Source organism: Rattus norvegicus, chromosome 15, assembly GCF_021556685.1.
Source record: "Rattus norvegicus strain SHRSP/BbbUtx chromosome 15, alternate assembly SHRSP_T2T, whole genome shotgun sequence".
Classification (NCBI taxonomy): Eukaryota; Metazoa; Chordata; class Mammalia; order Rodentia; family Muridae; genus Rattus; species Rattus norvegicus.
In genome coordinates this window covers 84,073,995-84,093,260 of record NC_141548.1, presented here as the reverse complement: position 1 = coordinate 84,093,260, position 19,266 = coordinate 84,073,995, and the positions used below count along the sequence as shown (strand labels likewise).

Here is a 19,266-nt window from a genome sequence, read left to right as displayed (position 1 = left end):
TAGTGATTATACACACGCTTTAATAAGCACAGGCCCCTTCTTCTAACTCCATCCCTTCTTGAAGGGCATTTCTTTCCCTTCTAGTCTGTTTACCCCAAGGAACACTCATGCCCACATTTCTTCCCTTGCAGGGGGCAGGAGATTCTGTCATATAATGGGTTCTGTATTAGTCACACTACTGTTGTCATGACAACGTCCCTGAGAAGATCACCACCCAGAGGAGGGATTAATTTTGGGTCAGGGTTTTAGTCTATGGCCAGATGGCTCCATTGCTTTCAGGCCTGTGAGAAGACAGAAGCATCATGGAGGAGGAGGATGGCAGAGGGACCTTGGAAGCATTATGGAGAGGAGGATCAGGAAGGGGCCCAAGCCAAGATACACCTTTCAAGGACACACCTGTTTTACCTAGGCTCCTCCTTCTCAGGGGTCTTTTCCAGTTTTGAATCCATCAATGCATTATGCTGTTCATTAGATCAGAGCCCTTGTGATCCAGGGAAGCCTGAACACAACCCTCCTGGATGCATACAGAGGTGTGATCTATTAATCCTCCTCTCAATCCAACCAAGTTGACAGATGATGACAGATTAATTCTCCATTCTAAGCAGCTTTCTCTTTTACCTCACTGCTGAAGTGGGTGTCTTGGGTATGTATGTTTCCCTGTTGTCATCCTTGTTGGTGGTACATTATTTGAAACCACATAATAGGGCTCCTTATTAAGGCAACAGGGTAAACATACTTAACATGTTAGCCACTTTACTAGACAATTTCCTCACGCCCCTGGGGTGGAGGACAAACTCACAAGTCATTTCTTTTAGACCAGTTGTTTGCTTGTTTATTGTGTGTGAGCACATGCAAGTGCATGTACAAATGCTCGCCCGGGAGCAAGGGTAGAAGTCGGAGGACAACATGTGGGAGTTCTGTCCTTCCACCATGTGTGCTAGAGATTAAATTCGGGTCATCAGCCCTGGTGTCAGAAGCTTCACCGACTGGGCTAGCTTGTTGACTACAGTTCAGTTCTTTCCATGGAGGTGTTTCCATGTCCACACTGAATACGGGAGCTGATCCTTGTTGGTATTGGATTTGAGGCACAGAGCATTAGATGTTTAGTTAGGAACCAGTTTTTCTGGTGTGATTGCCTCGTGTAATAGTTTACTTTCAGGTCCTGTTGGCTATGAGCTCCCCCCCCCCCCACATGAGAATAGAATTGATTCTGGACTCTGATAGTGAGAGTTGGTATATGTTTGCCCAGTAAATGGATTTTTTAAAAAGCTGCTTATGTTTTTCAGGTGGTTTTCTTTTAAAAGCTGCATTGCTAATCACGGAAGAGAATGATAGCACAGTGCTTTGAATATGTCTATACCTACTAAATTCACGTAGGGACCCTGAATCCATTAGTTTACTTGAACACTTCATTTGGGGTGGGAATTTGGCTTATTGCAAGTGTTAGGACCCGACTTTGGCTCCTTAGAACCCTTGTTTAAAAAGCCAGCTAGGGGTGGGGCTGTATTCTTTCAATTCCAGGGCTGGGAGGTACAGATAGGCAAATCCCTATCTTGCTGACTTGCTAGCTTTGCCAGATCGGTGAGTTCCAGGCCAGTGAGAGATGTCTCAAAATCAAAACAAGGTGGATGGCCGATGGCGTTCTGAGGAAGTACACCTGAGTCTGACTTCCGGTCTCTATACGCATGCTCGTACCTTTACCGACACAGGGACGCTTACACTGGTTGCTTTAAAATCTTTTAACTTCCTTTCGGATGCTCATCAGACTTTCACATTACAGCTGTTTTGTGCCTTTGGTTCTTGGTCTTAATGAAGAAAATACTCACTTGTCTAAAGCACAGGGGCTAAATACAGAAAACAACATCTCGCAGAATTTCCTGTTTTGAGTATATTCACACTGTTGTACCTCAGACTGAATTAACCCTGTTTGGTGGTAAAGCCAAGGACCAATAGATTATTACTGGACGACATAGGTGTATAGATCTCTAACCAGAGAAGTGAGGGCAGACCTTGGTGGACAATGGTAGGACATCGGTGCTCAGGACCGAGCCTTCTGTAACCAGCCATATGATATGGTGGATTCAGTGATTATAGAAATAGTCTTTTTCTAGTTGGAGCTTTGCTATTTACCTCCTTCATTCAGGTCCTAGTTTTCAACCATTTTGTTGCTGTTGTTGCACCGAATGTTTCCCATGTGACTGATGGTGTGTTCAACATTGAAAGGGAGGCAGCATGAATGCAATCTCCACCCCATGGATCTGACAGTTTAGGGATGAATGAGATAGACAAGCAAACACACAACCAAGCAAGGCTGTAGCAGCCAAGTGCCAGGGCTTTGGGATCTAGCTTCTGGGACTTTCAGCCTTAAGACCTGTGGTTCTGAGCAAGTTCTTGCACTGATCTGCATCCAGAAGACCTAGAAGTAAGCCCACACATCTATGGACACTTGATCTTTGATAAAGAAGCCAAAAACAAACAGTGGAAAAAGAAAGCATCTTCAGTAAATGGTGCTGGTCTAACTGGTGGTCTGCATGTAGGAGAATGAAAATAGACCCATATTTATCACCTTGCAGAAAACTCAAGTTCAGGTGGATCAAGGACCTCAATGTAAAACCAGATACACTGAATCAAAAATAGAAGAGAAAGTGGGAAAGAGCCTCAAACACATCAGCACAGGGGAAAAATTCCTGAACAGGACACTAATGGCTAAGGCTCTAAGAACAACAATTGATAAATGGGACCTCATGAAACTGAAAAGCTTCTGTAAGACAAAGGACACCATTAACAGGACAAATCAGCAACCTACAGATTGGGAAAAAAATCTTCACTAAGCCTACGTCTGACAGAGGACTAATATCCAAAATATATAAAGAACTCAAGAAGTTACCCTCCAAAAACCAAATAGCCCAATCAAAAAATGGGGTACAGCACTCAGCAGAAAATTCACAACAGAGGCATCTTGAATGGCTGAGAAGCACTTGAAATGTTCTGTAGTGAAATGCAAGTCAAAATGACCCAGAGATTCCACCTCATACCAGTCAGAATGGCTAAGATCAAAAACTCGGTTGACAGCAGATGCTGGCGAGGATGTGGAGAAAGAAGAACACTCCTCCATTGTTGGTGGGATTGCAAGCTGGTACGACCACTTTGGAAATCAGTCACATGGTTCCTCAGAATCTTGTAAGGCTGACTCTCTTTTAACAACTTGATTACATGACCTCACTACACGCACACTAGATTCTTGAGGCTCTCTGTAGATACACTAAACCAGAATCTTAGGGTTAGCCATGGGGATCTGATTAAACGCAGGCAGTTGGCAAACATGAGAAGAATCACCAGGAAGAGGCATTTTCAACACAGCCTGACTACCAGAGGAGAAAAACCAGTTCTCATAAAGTTGTTCCCTGACCTCTACAGAGGAAAGGGGTCTTTTCAGCCTTTGAATGTAGCCTGGATTTGGGGAAACTACTGTGAGATCCAAGACTCCTCCTTTCATAACTAGGAGCCTGTAACCTGAGCCAGTAAATGACATAAAGCTCTGGGATTTACTACAGCTTAGTTTAATAGAATTGCCATCTGCAAAACCATTCCCCTGGCTGCTGTGCACCCCACCTAAGCCAGTTGATGATGCTTTTTCTATGGTGGTACTGTATGCGTCACCTCTCACTGCAGGCCAACATGCTGGCCACTGCTACATCAAGTTGACACAAGTTAGAATTGTCTGAAAGGAGGGAACCTCAACTGAGAGAAGATCTGTAAGATCCAGTTTTTAGGCATTTTCTCAATCAGTGATTGATGGGGGAGGGCCCAGCCCACTGTGGGTGGTGCCATCCCTAGGCTGGTGGTCCTGAATTCTTTAAGAAAGCAGATTGAGCAAGAGATGGGAGCAAGCAGTAAGCAGTATCCCTCTGCATCAGCTCCTGCCTCCAGGTTCCTGCCCTGCTTGAGTTCCTGCCCTGATTTCCTTCAAGGAAGAACAGCAGTGTGGGAGTGTAAGCCAAATAAACTGTTTCCTCCCCAGCTTGCTTTTTGGTTATGGTGTTTTCTTGCAGCAATAGGGATCCCGAATGAGCCAGTTAATAATCAATGCTGTGAGCACACGAAGTTATCAAAATCTTGAATACTTGAATGATGCTCATAGAAGTCTGTCTCTTGAATAGCACTTAAAGCTAGCACATCATGTATCAGTAGTTGAACGGTTCCATGGGAAGTCAGCTGAAGTAGATGAGGCTCTGCTCGGAAAGTTATGTTCTACAGCTGCTGTGTGGGCATCGCTTCCTGGGCCATGACACAGGAATAAATAGCTCCAGCTGTCAGAGGGTGAGGTGGGGTCTGGAGAAGAAATGAGATTAGGACACAGGGAAGCAGACAGGAGCAGGGCTCTGATGCTTCGTGCTATGGAAGAGTACAGAGACGAGCCAGTGCCCCAAATACTGAGAAGATGCATAGGAAGAAATAATTCTTCTTCTTCTTCTTCTTCTTCTTCTTCTTCTTCTTCTTCTTCTTCTTCTTCTTCTTCTTCTTCTTCTTCTTCTTCTTCTTCTTCTTCTTCTTCTTCTTCTCCTTCTCCTTCTCCTTCTCCTTCTCCTTCTCCTTCTCCTTCTCTTCTTCTTCTTCTTCTTCTTCTTCTTCTTCTTCTCCTTCTCCTTCTCCTTCTCCTTCTCCTTCTCCTTCTCCTTCTCTTCTTCTTCTTCTTCTTCTTCTTCTTCAAAAGATTTATTTATATATTATATATAAGTACACTGTCGCTGTCTTCAGACACACTAGAAGAGGGCATCATACCTGATGGTTGTGAGTCACCATGTGGTTGCTGGGATTTGACTCAGGACCTCTGGAAGAGCACTGAGCCATCTCTCCAGCCCAGGAAGAAATGTAATTGAGACTTTATTTACATTTTTTTTTTTGAGGCTACATTGGCAGCCTGCTGGATTTGCCCAAGGTAGTAAGGACTGCCTCAGTTTTGATGATGCTCTAGGTGTGGTGTGCTCACGCATGTGTACCTGTGTGCGTGCATGTATGTGTGTGTGTGTGTGTGTGTGCTCATGCATGTGTACCTGTGTGCTCGCATGTGTGTGTGTGCTTGTATGTGTGTGTGTGCTTGTGTGTGTGCTTGTGCATGTGTACCTGTGTGCTTGTGTGTGTGTATGTGTGCTTGTGTGTGTGTGTGTTCGTGCATGTGTACCTGTGTGTGTGTGTGTGTGTGCTTGTATGTGTGTGCTTGTATGTGTGTGCTTGTGCATGTGTGCGCGCGCGCGCGTGTGTGTGTGTGTGTGTGTGTGTGTGTGTGTGTGTGTATGTGATGTGAAGTCAGGGATACTTTTTTTTTCCCTTTTTTTGGAGCTGGGGACTGAACCCAGGGCCTTGCGCTTGCTAGGCAAGCGCTCTACCACAGAGCTAAATCCCCAACCCTGAAGTCAGGGATACTTAAGTCTGCTTTGCCACATCTTTCCTCTCTGCCTGTTTCTTCTCCCCTCCTCCTCTTCCCATCTTTTCTCCTCCTTTTCCTTACTCTCTTTCTTACTTCTCTCCACCCTTCTAGGTTGGATATGAGTGAAGGAAAAAGAAAATATGAGAGCTAGAAAGAGAAAACAATATATTTTTCATTTAAAAAATTTATTCTATGTTAATTGTATAAAGCAATGAGCTTGATTATGACTTAATTATTTATACATACATATATATATATCTCACATCCCCCATTGTCACTGGCTCTCTTCCCTTGCTATTCCCAAATAGTTCACCACCCCTTTAAACTTGGTTCTGTACTATGTATCAGATAAAACACACGACTTTGGCTTTTCCGAGTCTGGCTTATTTTGCTTAACATGATGATCTCCAGTTCCATTTATGTTTTTGAAAAATGACATAATTTCATATTGATTTGTTTGATTGAATAAAACTCTATGGTTTACATATGTCATGTTCTTTACTTTGCATGATGATCTCCAGATCCACTTATTTTCTTGAAAATGACATAATTTCCTATTGATGTTTTTGCTTGCATAAAACTCTGTGGTGTATGTAAGCCATGTTTTCTTCATCCATCCGTTAGTTAATGGGCATCTAGGCTGTTCCACAATTTGCTATTGTGCATGGTACATGGATGTGCCAGTATCCCTGTCGTGTATTGACTTACACACCCTTGGCTATATTCTCAGATGGTATAGCGGGGTCATATGGGAGTTGTTTATGAGGAACCAAGCATGTAACACATTAACTCTTCCATCTACAAAGTGCTAGGCTGTACAGTTACACGGGTTTCTGTTTGCCAGGAAGCAAGCCAGATATCGGTAACGGCATTGCTTCTCATTACTGATCTATGTTAGGGTGATATCGTGTGGAACCTCACAGAGTGGAACACGCTTGCTCTGGATTTTTTTGTGATCCCCAAAATGAAACTGGTCTGGGTCTTTACAAATTAGCTGATAGGAGGATAATAAAGACAATACTGGTGTCGGCATAGGAATTTTAGGAGCTAATGCTTATTTACGCATTAACGAGTGCCCTGAGGACACTGTAATTGTCAATGTCTTTGTCACCTTTGTCACCCAGCTCCTTTGACATCAGTCACACAGCCCTGGCAGTACTGGCTGGGACTAATCAAATGCGAGATTAGCAAGGTAGCGGCTGGGAATATGGGGTTTAGGTGATTTCTGTAGAGATGGGTCTACAGACACACTGGAGACGCATAAATAGTTATGAGGGAATCTGGGGAGAAAAGGTAGATTGTTGGGGTGCTTGCTGTTTAGACAGACCAGCGACCGGTCTCAAGGAATGTGCAGTTTTGTGCCTGGTTCAGGAATTTAGGAACAACAGATAAATAATTTAATGTTTTTGTTGGTTTTTTTTGGGGGGCGGTGGGGGAGTTACATTGTAAATAAGTCTTCTAAAGTCTTCTTTAAAGTGTAGCACTCAATGATTGGGAAAATTCCATGGTAGTGCTTTTTTTTTTCCTTCCCCTGTCATTTTCAATATTTTAGAAAGAATGTGACATTTATGGGCTCAATCAAGTTAAAAAGTTCTATTAGTGTCATCGTAGCGATCACCAAGTTGCTTAGAAATGTAGTCCTACCGCTCGGCAAGAACATCTTGGAGAAGCGAGAAGTTTCTGGCACCCAGTAATTTTTCAGATCTGTGGTATTAAAGTGATTTATAGCCCCATTATTCACGGAAAACGTGCGGTGGGTAGCATGTGGTGACTGCAGTCCACACACAGGCCTTTGCTTGCAGTTCTTTCTGGAGTGAGGCCAGGGACAGATAAGCACAGGTGCTCCTTAATTTCTTTTTTTTAAAGTTTCCGTTCATGTCACAACGTATGGCAAACTCTTAACAGGTAAAAGAGACAACAGCTAGAACAAATGACTGATCAGATTTCGAGCTTGCCGGCAGACACCCGATCCTCTCTAAACCTAGAGGAGAATAACTAGACTCATCGTGTGTAAGCTGCTGACTTCGGGGAGTACACACCATGAATAGGTGCACTCCATCCTGTATCGCTCTTTTGTGCAGTCCGGAAGACTCTGTGGTCATCTGTGGGGTGACTTCGATCAGCTACTTCCTTCAGTCCTGTTCTCCTTCCTTCTGCAAACTTCAGTGCCTTAGGGAATGCCTGAGCTCTTTCCCCTGGCTTCCCAGGTTTCCAGCTCTCTCCCCACCCCTGACTCCAGTTCTGTTACTCAGTTTCTCTAGTCTATCGGAAGGCACGGGGTCTCATGGAAAAGTGTGAGTGTGCCAGTACCATCTGGGTCGAGTTTGGAGAACTAGTCAGATGCTTGACCTAACTCTCTATGGTGGCTCACCTTCACGATCAACTCAGTGGATTTAGAATCATCTTGGAGACACACCTCTAGGATTTTCTAGGAGGGAAGACCCACCCTGAATGTGGACAATGCCACCATCTCACAGGCCAAGGTCCCTGACTGAAGAAGAAAGTGAGTTGAGTGCCAGTGTTCACTTCTCTACCTCTTCATTGTAGATTCAGTGTGACCTCAGGCTCTAGCTGCCATGCCTTCCTACCTTCAGAGACTGTCCCCTCCAGCCCGGGGCCAAAACAAACTGTTCCTTTCACAGGTGGCTTTTGTCACAGGTGGCCTTTATCTGATTTTGTTTTTTGTTTCAGCAATGAGAATTAATTTGTTCTTTCCCCATTGGTAGAGATATTGGTACTCCCCTCACAGAGGAGAAGTGCTAATATTCCCATGATGCCCTTAGCACTTTTCCTGAGGAAAATACTCACATGAAAGCAATATGGGTTGTCTTTTGGGGGACGGGGTCTCTCCCCTTCCCGAGTGCTGGGATTACAAGCTTGTGCCATCATTGTTACTTCACCCTTTATTGTTGCATTTGTTATTATTAATCTGCAGCGGTCAGGTGTAAAGTGTACGAACCCAAGGCAACCCCGGGCAAGCAATAGGGCAACATGGCACAGACACAGGCGATGCGGTGAATGAGAAAATAGACTCGTCCACAGGAGGGGGAAGGCAAAGGCAAGGAGGTTTAGAGAGCGGTTGAGAATAAGACACTAAGCACCAGTGGAAAGAACACGACCTTGAGGCTGAGGCATTACAAAAACACGGTCAACTTCCTGCTGGGACTGGAGCCATTGCAGAGCGGCCAGCCTGAGGCCTGCTAGGGAAAGCAGTATGCCAGACATGGAAGTTGATAATTAGGTTAACTAGTGGAAAGTGGGAACTGCGGCAGGCACAGACGGTGACAACAGTGAGGGCAGAGGTGGCTGTAAATAGATTGCTGAGGCTGAAAGGATATTATTAGGAAGCAAGGATCCAGTGTGAATGTCTGATGTGCTTTCTCTTTCTAAGGTCCTATGTCAAGAGAAAGATGTGATACCTAGAGACTCCTTAGTCTGTCAGGTTCCTTGGTGGCAGAATGGGTGTAAGTCTCTTGAGATTCTAATCTGTCAGTCTCAGAAAAGTTTTGTTAATTACCTCAGCTTTAGTCGAGTTCTCTACACTTTTAAGTCTTGAACCAGGGACAGCCATGTTTGTGATTGTGGAATTGTTCAACATTTTTGTCGTTCATTGACAAAATATTTTCTACATTAAAAAGAACAATCTAAGAGTTCTATTTTCAGAATTGCTATTTACCTACCTATCATTTGTCTATCTGTCTATCTGTTATTTGTCTATTTATTATGTCTGTCTATCATCTCTCATCTGTTTATACACCTATTAGTATGCATATATGGGTAGATATATAAATCTTAGGAGCTTGTTGAACAATTGAGATTTCTAGGTCCTATCCTATATGCTATCAAAACTCCATCTCCAGGGCAAGCACCTAGGAATTTGTGTTTATAAGCAAGCATCCTAGGCACTTTTGCTTGGGCGACCTGGGATAAATGTCGCCTGAATCTAATGAAAGATTTCAGTTCTTCTTGTAGGTCAAGGATTCTAACAATAAACTTCTATGCTATGGTCTGACTGTACACTGGCTTTTGCTCCGAGAGGTCCTACACAATCTTCTTCTAACTCAGCTAGTAGTTTGATGAAGGTGTTTTCAACTAGGGGGTGATTTTATTCCCCAGGGGACAATCTCTGGAGACACTTGAGGATGTCAAATCACGGTGGCTGGAGCTAAGCCATTTAATGACTAGACAGACTCACAGAAATACTAACCCTTTCATGGTGGACAGTACAGCCATCCACCCAAAGGATCTGTAATAAAATATCGGCCACACAGAGGCAGAAGAACCCTGGTATAGGCGTGAGGTCTGTCTTCGTTAACATGTACATTGGCTAGTCTCTTATTGAAGTCTTAAATTGTGGAGTATTAGGGGTTGCTTGCCACCGTCTGTATTCACACGGAGAACAGTTCCAGCGCTCCAACTTTCCTAACCCTTTTCCGGCACATTCTCGTTCTTCTCTCACAGTCACTGCTTTGTTTTCCTTGTCATAGGTAAGTACTGCCTGCGTCTGAGCCCCATATAAACAGAGCCATCTGCCATGTACTGGTTTGTGTCGGCTTCTTTTGCTCAGCATATTGTTTGGGAGGGAGTCTTGTTGTTAACACTTTAACAGATGTTTAATGTTTTTATCCCTTGGTATGTGTACTGTAATTTAGTTACCATTTTTTGACTGCAGATGGGGCATCCTGTTTTAAGGCTGGGCTATTCTGAATCAAGTTGCTACGGAGATTTTATTATTTTTTATTTCTTTTTTGTTTTTATTTATTTCTCTCATACCATGCATTCCCAATCCCAGCTTCACCTCCATTCACTCCTCCCAGCTCCATCAGCCCTGCCCACTTCTCTGAGGTCCACTGTTCCTCCGTTTCCCTTCAGAAAAGAGCAGGTCTCCCAGTGATGTCAAACACGACATAACAAGATGCAGTAAACCTTCATGTCAAGGCTGTACAAGGCAACCTTGTAGGGAGAAAAGGGTCCCAAGAGAAGGCCAAAGAGTCAGACACATCCCCGCTCCTACTGTTAGGAAACCCACAGAACCCCTGAGCTAAACAACCACAGTGTGAATGCAGAGGGCCTAGTGCAGACCTACGTTGGTTCCATGGTTGCCACCAATCTCTGTGGATTCTCTTTTACTTGATTCTGTGGGCCGTGCTCGCCTGCTGCCCTCAACCCCTCTGGCCCTTTCCTCCCTCTCTTCTTTGGGTTTCCCCGAGCCAAGCTTCACCTAATATTTGGATGTGGGTCTCTGTATCTGCTTCCATTAACTGCCAGAGGAGGAAGCCCCTCTGATAGCAATTGGGCTGGGCACTGATCTACGAGCATAGCAGAGTATCATTGCAAATTATTTCATTAGCTTTTTGTTATGGTCAGTCATGTTTGGTTTTACTGTAGGTCTCTGAGCCATTAAGCTTTCAGTTCCTGGCCATCTAGGCAGTCATTGTGGGACATGGGATCCCTCTCTTGGCTTGGGCCTTAAGTTGGATCCCCTGGTTGACCACTTCCACAGGCTCTGAGCCACCATTGTCCCAGCACGTCTCGCAGGCAGGACAGGTTGTAGGGCAAAGGTTTTGTATCTGGGTTGATGCCCCAGTCTCACCACTGGGAGCCTTGCCTGGTTACAGAAGGTGACAGTTTAGGCTCCCTCTCCTCCATCACTAGGGTCCCCACGAGGCTAACCCACATAGGTTCCAGGAAGTTTCCCCTGCAGTAGGTTTCCACATTGCCCGCTAATACCGCCTATTCTACTTGTCTCCTCTTATGCTCTCTCCTTCTATCCTTCCCACTGTGTATGTGGATACCTGCATGAATTCATGTGCTCCACGTGCATGCAGGTACCCACAGAAGCCAGAATAGAGCATTGGCTCTCCTGGAACTGGAATTACAAGTGGTTGTAAGCCGGAAACCACCCAGGGTGAATGCGGGTAACTGAACCTGGGTCCTTTGCAAAAGCAGCCAGTGCTCTCAGCCACTGATTCAACTCTTCTGTCCCAGATTTTAAATATGGAAGTTGACTTAGAGGAAAGAGAAGCTTTGGCGAATGAGGGAGCCAATGGTTATCGGTAGCTTGTTGGGGAATGGGCACATGGACTTAGTGGGCATTGCAGAGGGCATGGGTTAACGGTGACCATTTATAGAAGGACAGACTGTGAGAGCATCTAGGAGGATAAACCGAGAGAGCATCTTTGATTCCCACTGACATGTGTCGTTTGAAATACAGGATGAATGGGAGAGCAAATCAGGTTTGATCTCTTGGGTGAGTTACATAGGCACTGGACCTGGTTGCAGAACCAGGTGGAGCTGAGAGAGCGACTGTCTACTTAACCAGCAGAAAAGCATTTGTGTGCACGTACACTCATCTTTTTCTAGAGAGTGTTGAATTGTCACATCCAAAGGAGGAGCATGACACATAGATGTGGCTTTGTTGGAGTTTGTTTCCAACGTAGCTGTGTAGAGGACTTCCTAGATCCCAGCTGAGAAAGGAAACCCTGGGAAGAAAAGACTTATGAGGTCCTGTGCCTCTGTGGCTTGAGTCATGCTTGCACCAACACGCCGAAATCTGCCCCGTGAATTCTGCTGGAGAGAGCAGTTTGCCACATCGGAGCTACCTGTAGCACTGCAAAGCCAGCAACTGTCCGTGTTCTCTGTGGACGCACATGTAGCAGGGCAGAGCCCGTGTTTGACTTTGTGTGTGACAGCATCTTTCACTTCAGAGCTGGAAGCAGGGGCCTCAAGAGATGGGCTCGGTGGTTGTGGCCCACCTGTTGTTCTTGCAGAGGACAGGGTTCAGTTCCCAGCATCTGTAGTGTAGTTCATAACCATCGTAACTTCAGTTGAAGGGGATCGGATGCCCCCTTCTGACCTCGTCCGGCATCAGACATGAACGTGGCACACACACATACATGTTAGCAAAACACTCAGACACATAAAAAATCTTTAAAAACATGAAAAATTAAAAAATGTCTTTTAAAAAGTTGAAAGCAATTTCTGCCTAAAGTTTTAATTCTATTGAATAATGCTTTATAAATTTTATAGGAATGTCTAGAGCTAACATTTGTATCTTTGCATTAAAGGTTAGAAAGACTCCTGTTAAATAAATATTTTATGCTGTGTGTCAGAACAGTGGTCCATTTATCCAAAGGTGCAATAGAGATTAGAGAATCAATAATATAGAAATAGTTGCATGTCGCAAAACATCTTTCTTTTCATTTTTGCCTTGGTTATTGACTGCAAGGTATGAGCTTCCTCATATGATTTCATTGTTGTTAATATTATTAAATATGAATATTAATTGATTATTATATGTGAACGCTTTGCCTGTATGTATGTATGTATGTGTGTATGTATTATGTATGAATGTATGTTCACCACATGAATGCCTGATGTCTTTGGAGACTAGAAGAAGGTATTGGGTTCCCTGGAACTGGAGTTTCAAACAGTTGTGAGCCATCAGGTGGGTGTTGGGATCTGAAGCGCATCCTTCTGTATGCTCTCAGTTGCTGCATTAGAGGTGGACTTCAGTGTTACAAAATTATCCTTGGAGAGATGTGCCAATTTTGCAATGGCCTAGTGATTTGTTCCAGTGTTGAGCCTTTCCATAGCATCTTTGGCATTGATTTAAGCTTGACACACTTTGTTCAAGTATTTAAAATTATGTTCATTTCATTACTCTGATTTCGTTAACAGAACTCCAGCTTGTTTTTGTTTTTGTTTTTTAAAGAGTATACATATAGAGTGCTGTTCTCCACAGCCTGAGTGTCTGGTGTTTTATTTGAGGATTCCCTAGCAGGCAGCATTGGTCTGGTTACTGGATACAGTTCTCTGGTTTCCTGTCTCCTGAGGTGTAGCCTGGACTGATGTTCTGTGGGTCCAAACCCTGTCCTCCAATCCTGTGGTGACTTTTTTCTGGTGTAGCTGACCCCATTTTAACTCAGTTTATTAGTATAACTTGGCACTCACAATGAGTCCCTTTATTGACTGTCAAATGTGATTAAAGGGGCCTGCTAAATATGAGATATTTACCAATAGGGAAATTGGGAAGATTTCACAGTGACTTCTTAGGAACTGGGACAAATTTTTATTCCCTTTGTTCCATTAAAGATGATGTTGTAATTTTATTTGGCACCTGCAAGATTGGTCTATATGTCTTTTTTTTTTAAGCCATATTTGGCTTCCCTGGGCATTAAGACTGTTCAGAACTCCTGCCAGGTTAGTGTGACTCAGACAACACACTAGTCAGAGCCTCAGTAGATCTATCTGTATAGTGGGACCAGCAGCACATACTTGCTAAGGATGAACCAAGTTTCTTATAGGGTGCACACGATGTGTTTTGTAAGTGATAACGACTGTTATGGTGTGCCTATTTGTGTTATAATCAAATGCTGCGTGTAAGATTTTATGTAGGCCTCACTTGGTGGTACAAACCCACAATCTTAGCATTTGGAAGGTGTGTTGGAGGCCAACCAGCTTGGGTTATATAGTAAAACCTTGCCTTAGAACAAAAAAGAAGAAAAAACAATCTACAGTTCTTTTCTGATGTTTATAAACATATAGGAGTTAGGACTATGTCTCCATCCAAGTTAGGAATTTGTGACATGTATGTAACATGTGTTATGTATATTATAGAGTAAATGAAATGTAAGGGTATTGTAACATACTGGTTATATATATATATCTATATATATATATACATATATACATATACACAAATATATATTATAATAATATATATAACAGATATCTATACAATTCTATCTAGTAAATATAAACGTGTATGAAATATATCATTTTGGTTATCTAAAATATCCATTTTAGCTATGTAAGGTTATGTTGATGTTTGGCTGATTTTGTGCAAAGCAAAATAAAGGCTGTTTGCAACTTGACACAATTCAGTCTCCTGCTTTGGAATGACATGTGTACACTGTTTTAAAAATTGTTATATTTTTATTTATTCACTTACCTATCTACCTATCTACCCACCCATCCATCCATCCATCCATCCATCCATCCATCCATCCATCCATCCATCCATCTTGTGTGTGTATGTGTTGTATATGTGTCACAATGCAAATGTGGAAGTCAGAAGACAACTTAGGGAAGTTAGTCTCTGTTTTAACCATGTGTGTTCTGGAGATGAAGTTGTCATTTATGGTGGCAAGTGTCTTTACCTGCTAAGCCATCTCACTAGCCCAGTAAACTAGTTTTTAAATGTAGGATGTAATTTTAAGTAAGTCTCCTTTGGTCCCCATTTTGACTAATTTTGCTTTTCTTTTCTTGGCCACTTTCTTTACACCACTTATTGAGATTTGATTGCATTTTTGTTTATTCCTTGCATTTATATATCACTACCGATCCTCCCTCTCAGGGGAATCGTTTCTTTATGTACTTATTTACTTGGTGTTTTGGAAACCAGGTCTTGTTTCAGTACAGGTTTGGCTGGCCTGGAATGGATTAAATAGGCCAGGCTTCTGTTCTAGTAACAGCGATCCTGCCTATGTATTTTGGTTATAGGTGTGTACTCGCATTTGATGTGGGTAAACAGCTTCTTTTGAGTGTTACTTAATCATTCATAATATGTGAGAATCACTCATTTTGTTCTGCTGTCTGCTCAGAGTTTAGATATTCTTTCTTTTTTTTTTTTTTGGTTCTTTTTTTCGGAGCTGGGGACCGAACCCAGGGCCTTGCGCTTCCTAGGTAAGTGCTCTACCACTGAGCTAAATCCCCAGCCCCTTAGATATTCTTTATTTAACTTCTCCACAGAAAAGAAAGATTCTGTGTATTGAAGTTTGGGATCCAAAACACCTTAATTAATATGTTAGAAGGCTCCATTTACTTGGAAAGCACGAACATATGATGGGGATGTCTTTTTGTGACTTGTCACTTTGGTTGACACAGCTGAATTAAAACACTAATCAAAAACGTGCGACTCTAAGCCCATCTTCCTAAAACATGTCATGTTCACTGACAAAGCTGAATTAAAACACCAATTAAAATTAGGGAAATGTAATTTGCATCTTTTATTAACAGCAGCAATTTATCAACTGACTCATCTTTATTGAGTTTATAGAAAAGTTATCTTTATTCCATGGCTCTTTCTAAAAACCTGCCAGTTCCATGATCAAGCATTATTAGCCCACGTTCCATTGCATAACCGAGCTCCAGAGAGTGTCACGAATTACCAACACAAGTGATTCTTGCCAAAGAAACTGGGGGCAGTTGGACTATATTCTCCTTTAAAATGCTTGCGTCCCTTAAGTGTGAGTGAGGTGGAGCACTGAGGTAATTGAATGGATCACACGTGCTAACACCTTTTTTCATTGTGCCGATCTAGAAATGTCTCACAAGTTTCCCCTCACACCTCTTCTATTTGTACAGTTTCCGCCCCCTCTTTCTGTGTGGCCTGGGGAAACCTGAGAGGGAGTGAAGTCTCTGGTCCTCTAGCTCAACTTCCTTAACCAGCACAGCTGGTTTTATTTGATTGATGCACCTAGGGAAACAAAGACCATGAAAGACTTTCTTTGAAAGAAGTAATCCCAAGTCCAAACAACAGGCTTACTGAGACGCTACTAGCTTTCTAGAATGCTCTAGAATTTTTAAACGAAAGCTGAGTGATAGAAGATTACCCTAGAACCCAGGGAAGTGATGGCGTGGCAGAGGAGATACAGACACTGGGAGAGCGGCTAGCCTTCCCTCTGCACAGCATAGAGAGCAAGAGTGTAGTGATTGTGCACCCGATAATCGTTTGCTACAATTATGTTGTACTGTAAAAATAAAGGGCGGTAAGTTCATCTAATACAAAGTCAAGAGTGCAGACTGCGGCTTTTAGAATATTCGTGATGTGCAACTGTTATGTTATCTCACCCCAAAGGGTTTTATCATGATTTACAAAAAATAATTTACGAAATTTATTTGTACCGTGTTTCGTTTTAAAAAGGGCCTGAGAGTGGCTTCCAATGAAGGCTGTTAATGAAAGAGTTGAGTGATCAGAACCAAATAACGAGAGTTAATATAGTTTTGAGTCTTTTAGATGTAGAACATAGCACATAGCACCACATCTAATAAGTTGTCAGAAGTAGAACACAAACAAAAACAGCTGCTTTGAGAAAGGGTTCTTTCTCTCTCTTTCTTCTTTCCTTCCTTCCTTCCTTTCCTCCTCCTTCTCTCTTCTATCCTCTTCTTCCTCTTCCTCCTCTTTTCTTCTTGTTGGTTAGCTGGCTGGCTGGCTGGCTGGTTGGTTGGTTGGTTTCAATGAGACAGGTTCTTCTTAGGTAGACCAGGCTGGCTGGAACCTCCAAAGATCCACCTGCCTCTGCCTCTGAAGAGCTGGGATTAAAGGTGTGCACCACCATGCCTGGCTGGAATGGTTGTACTAGATACTCCGCTCTAGATAAAATTTCACAACTGGGACTAACTGACACTGAGCAAATGTGGTTTCACAGTATATACGATGAAATAATGTGGCACTGTCTGTAATAATCTTCAGTAAAAGCAAAGTATTATTCTGTGAGTCAGTGATAAGGATACAAGACAGCAGAGACATAGTGTCTGACCTCTCCCTTAAATTTCATTAGTCTGGATACATTTTTGTTTCATTATGGGATTGAATGTGAGGGCTCAGTGTTCTGTACCAGCGATTGGTTGTGTACTGGGAAATCAGTGACAGACTAAAGTAAGGATATTACCATAGTCCACTTGGGTGAACTCATGACGTTTATCAGGTTATTTACTGATACCAAGTCTGACTCAAAGCAGAGATGTCAACAGCATCACCAAAAGCCTGAAGTTCATAAAATCTTGAGCCCTGGAGCTTACTGCCCAGTTGGATGTGGAAGAGGAACTCTTCCAGGAAGCCCAGTTTATCTGAGCCTCTCTGAAGCAGCTTGGCTGCTGTAAGACCAGAATAGGTAGGACAGCTTATTGCTTGTACAAGCCCACTTTAGGAACACCCCAAACATCCAAGAGGCAATTTAAAAAGGAAAGATTTATTTTGTTACCACGGTTTCAGAGGTTTCAGTTCAGGGTCGTCTGGCTCTAATGTTTGTAGACTTTCTTGAGGCAGAGCATCATAGCTCAAGGGCTTTCATTGCTGCCCTCATTGTAGGCAGGAAGTACAGAAAGACCGCCTGGAAGGAGCCATGGCAAGAGAAAACCCTCAAAGGACATGCCTCCGGCTATCTACTTACCCCACCTGAGTGTCACCAGGTTGTTTCTGGATCTCCCCAAATAGTGCCACCATCTGAGGACCAAGCCATGCTTGGGTTTATTTCATGCTCAGACCACAGTGCGATTTTTTTTGGCACAGATGAACCCTGGCCAGTGTTTGCAGTCTCTCTTCTATTCGAATACCTCTGATGGGAGGGGGCTGACTCCACACTGAAGTAACTAATTACCCACTTAAGCCCAGAGGAGCTATGACAGAAAATAAACAAAGCACGGGGCAGGTCCACAGTCCGTGATTTTCATCAAGCTAAGCAGGGGGAACTATTTTTAGCGTAGCTTAGACCCAGAGGAAACTTCTGGGCTGGGGCAGGACAGAAAGCTTGTAATTATTTTCTTTTGTTTTGTTTGTTTGTTTCTTCTGTTCCCCCTTGGTTTTGTTCTTCAGTTTTTAACTTCCCAAACAGTTACATTCAAATTTAAATACTAGTTTAACACTTTCTTGTTCCAGAGCCAAATGAAAGTGAATTTAGCTTTTGCGGTTCAGGCCCCCACTCTTCCGGTCACCAGCAGCCCGAGTATAGAGGGTGGTCTTCAGGGAACTTAGTCCAATCGACAAGAGAGCCATTCCACCCCGGCATGTGTTCGAGCACATGGGAATGTCGTGCAGAATGAAGACTGTGCTCTCCCTCTTTATGAGTACCCCTTACCTGATGTGGCCTAACTCAGGTGGCTGTCTGCCAGCCATAAAACCCTGAAGGGGGAAAAAGCCGACTGGAGCATCGTGTCCAGGATGAGAAATTCCAATTGTACTGTATCCAACTTAATAAGAGCTTTGCTGAGTTAAACAGGGGCACCGACAGGTAGAAGACAGTTGTGAGCATGGCCCTGTTCTTCATTGGCTTCGTGGCTACCACTCTGATTTGGCAGATGCATTTTGTATGCAAGGCCGCATCCCTCATACCTTTGATGGAGACCAGGTGACCATGTAGACCAATCAAATGCTAGATAGGAAGGTCAGCACCATTCAGGATTTCTCCATCAAGGGAGACCAAGACAAGAATGAGTGGAAACAGTGAGACCCTGCTGCTTGACAGCTCTCTCCTCTCATTTGGCATCCTGGAAGCCACTCTGTCCAATAAATATACTATTAAATGACCAGTTAACATTAGACTTCCTATTTTGAAATAGAAAGGACTAAAGCATCGCTCTATTTTATGGCTTCTAAAAGTTTTGTAACTCATTTTCTTTGTACATTAATACATAATAATTGTATATGCTGTATGTATTTGTGGATCGCAGCATAATATTTCTTTTTTTAATAATTAAAAATTTCTGGATATTTTATTTATTTACATTTCTTTTTTAAAATTTTTTATTAGATATGTTTCTTTACTTACATTTCAAATGTTATTCCCCTTCCCAGTTTCCTGTCCATAAACCCCATTCTTTTCCCCCCTCCCCCATATGGGTGTTCCCCCTATACATCCTCCTTATTGCCCCCCCCCATATTCGCTTGCACTGGGGGGGGGTCCAACCTGGGCAGGACCAAGGGCTTCCCCTTCCACTGGTGCCCCAACAAGGCTATTCTCTGCTACATGTGTAGTTGGAGCCCTGGGTCAGTCCATGTATAGTCTTTGGGTAGTGGCTTAGTCCCTGGAAGCTCTGGTTGGTTGGCATTGTTGTTT

The 19,266-nt window shown here is 43.1% G+C and overlaps 1 protein-coding gene across 2 annotated transcripts in view; it reads left to right on the top strand.

Annotated features, from left to right (window-relative positions):
- Positions 1-19,266, top strand: part of Tbc1d4 (TBC1 domain family, member 4) — a 183,766-nt gene that overhangs the window by 16,040 nt on the left and 148,460 nt on the right.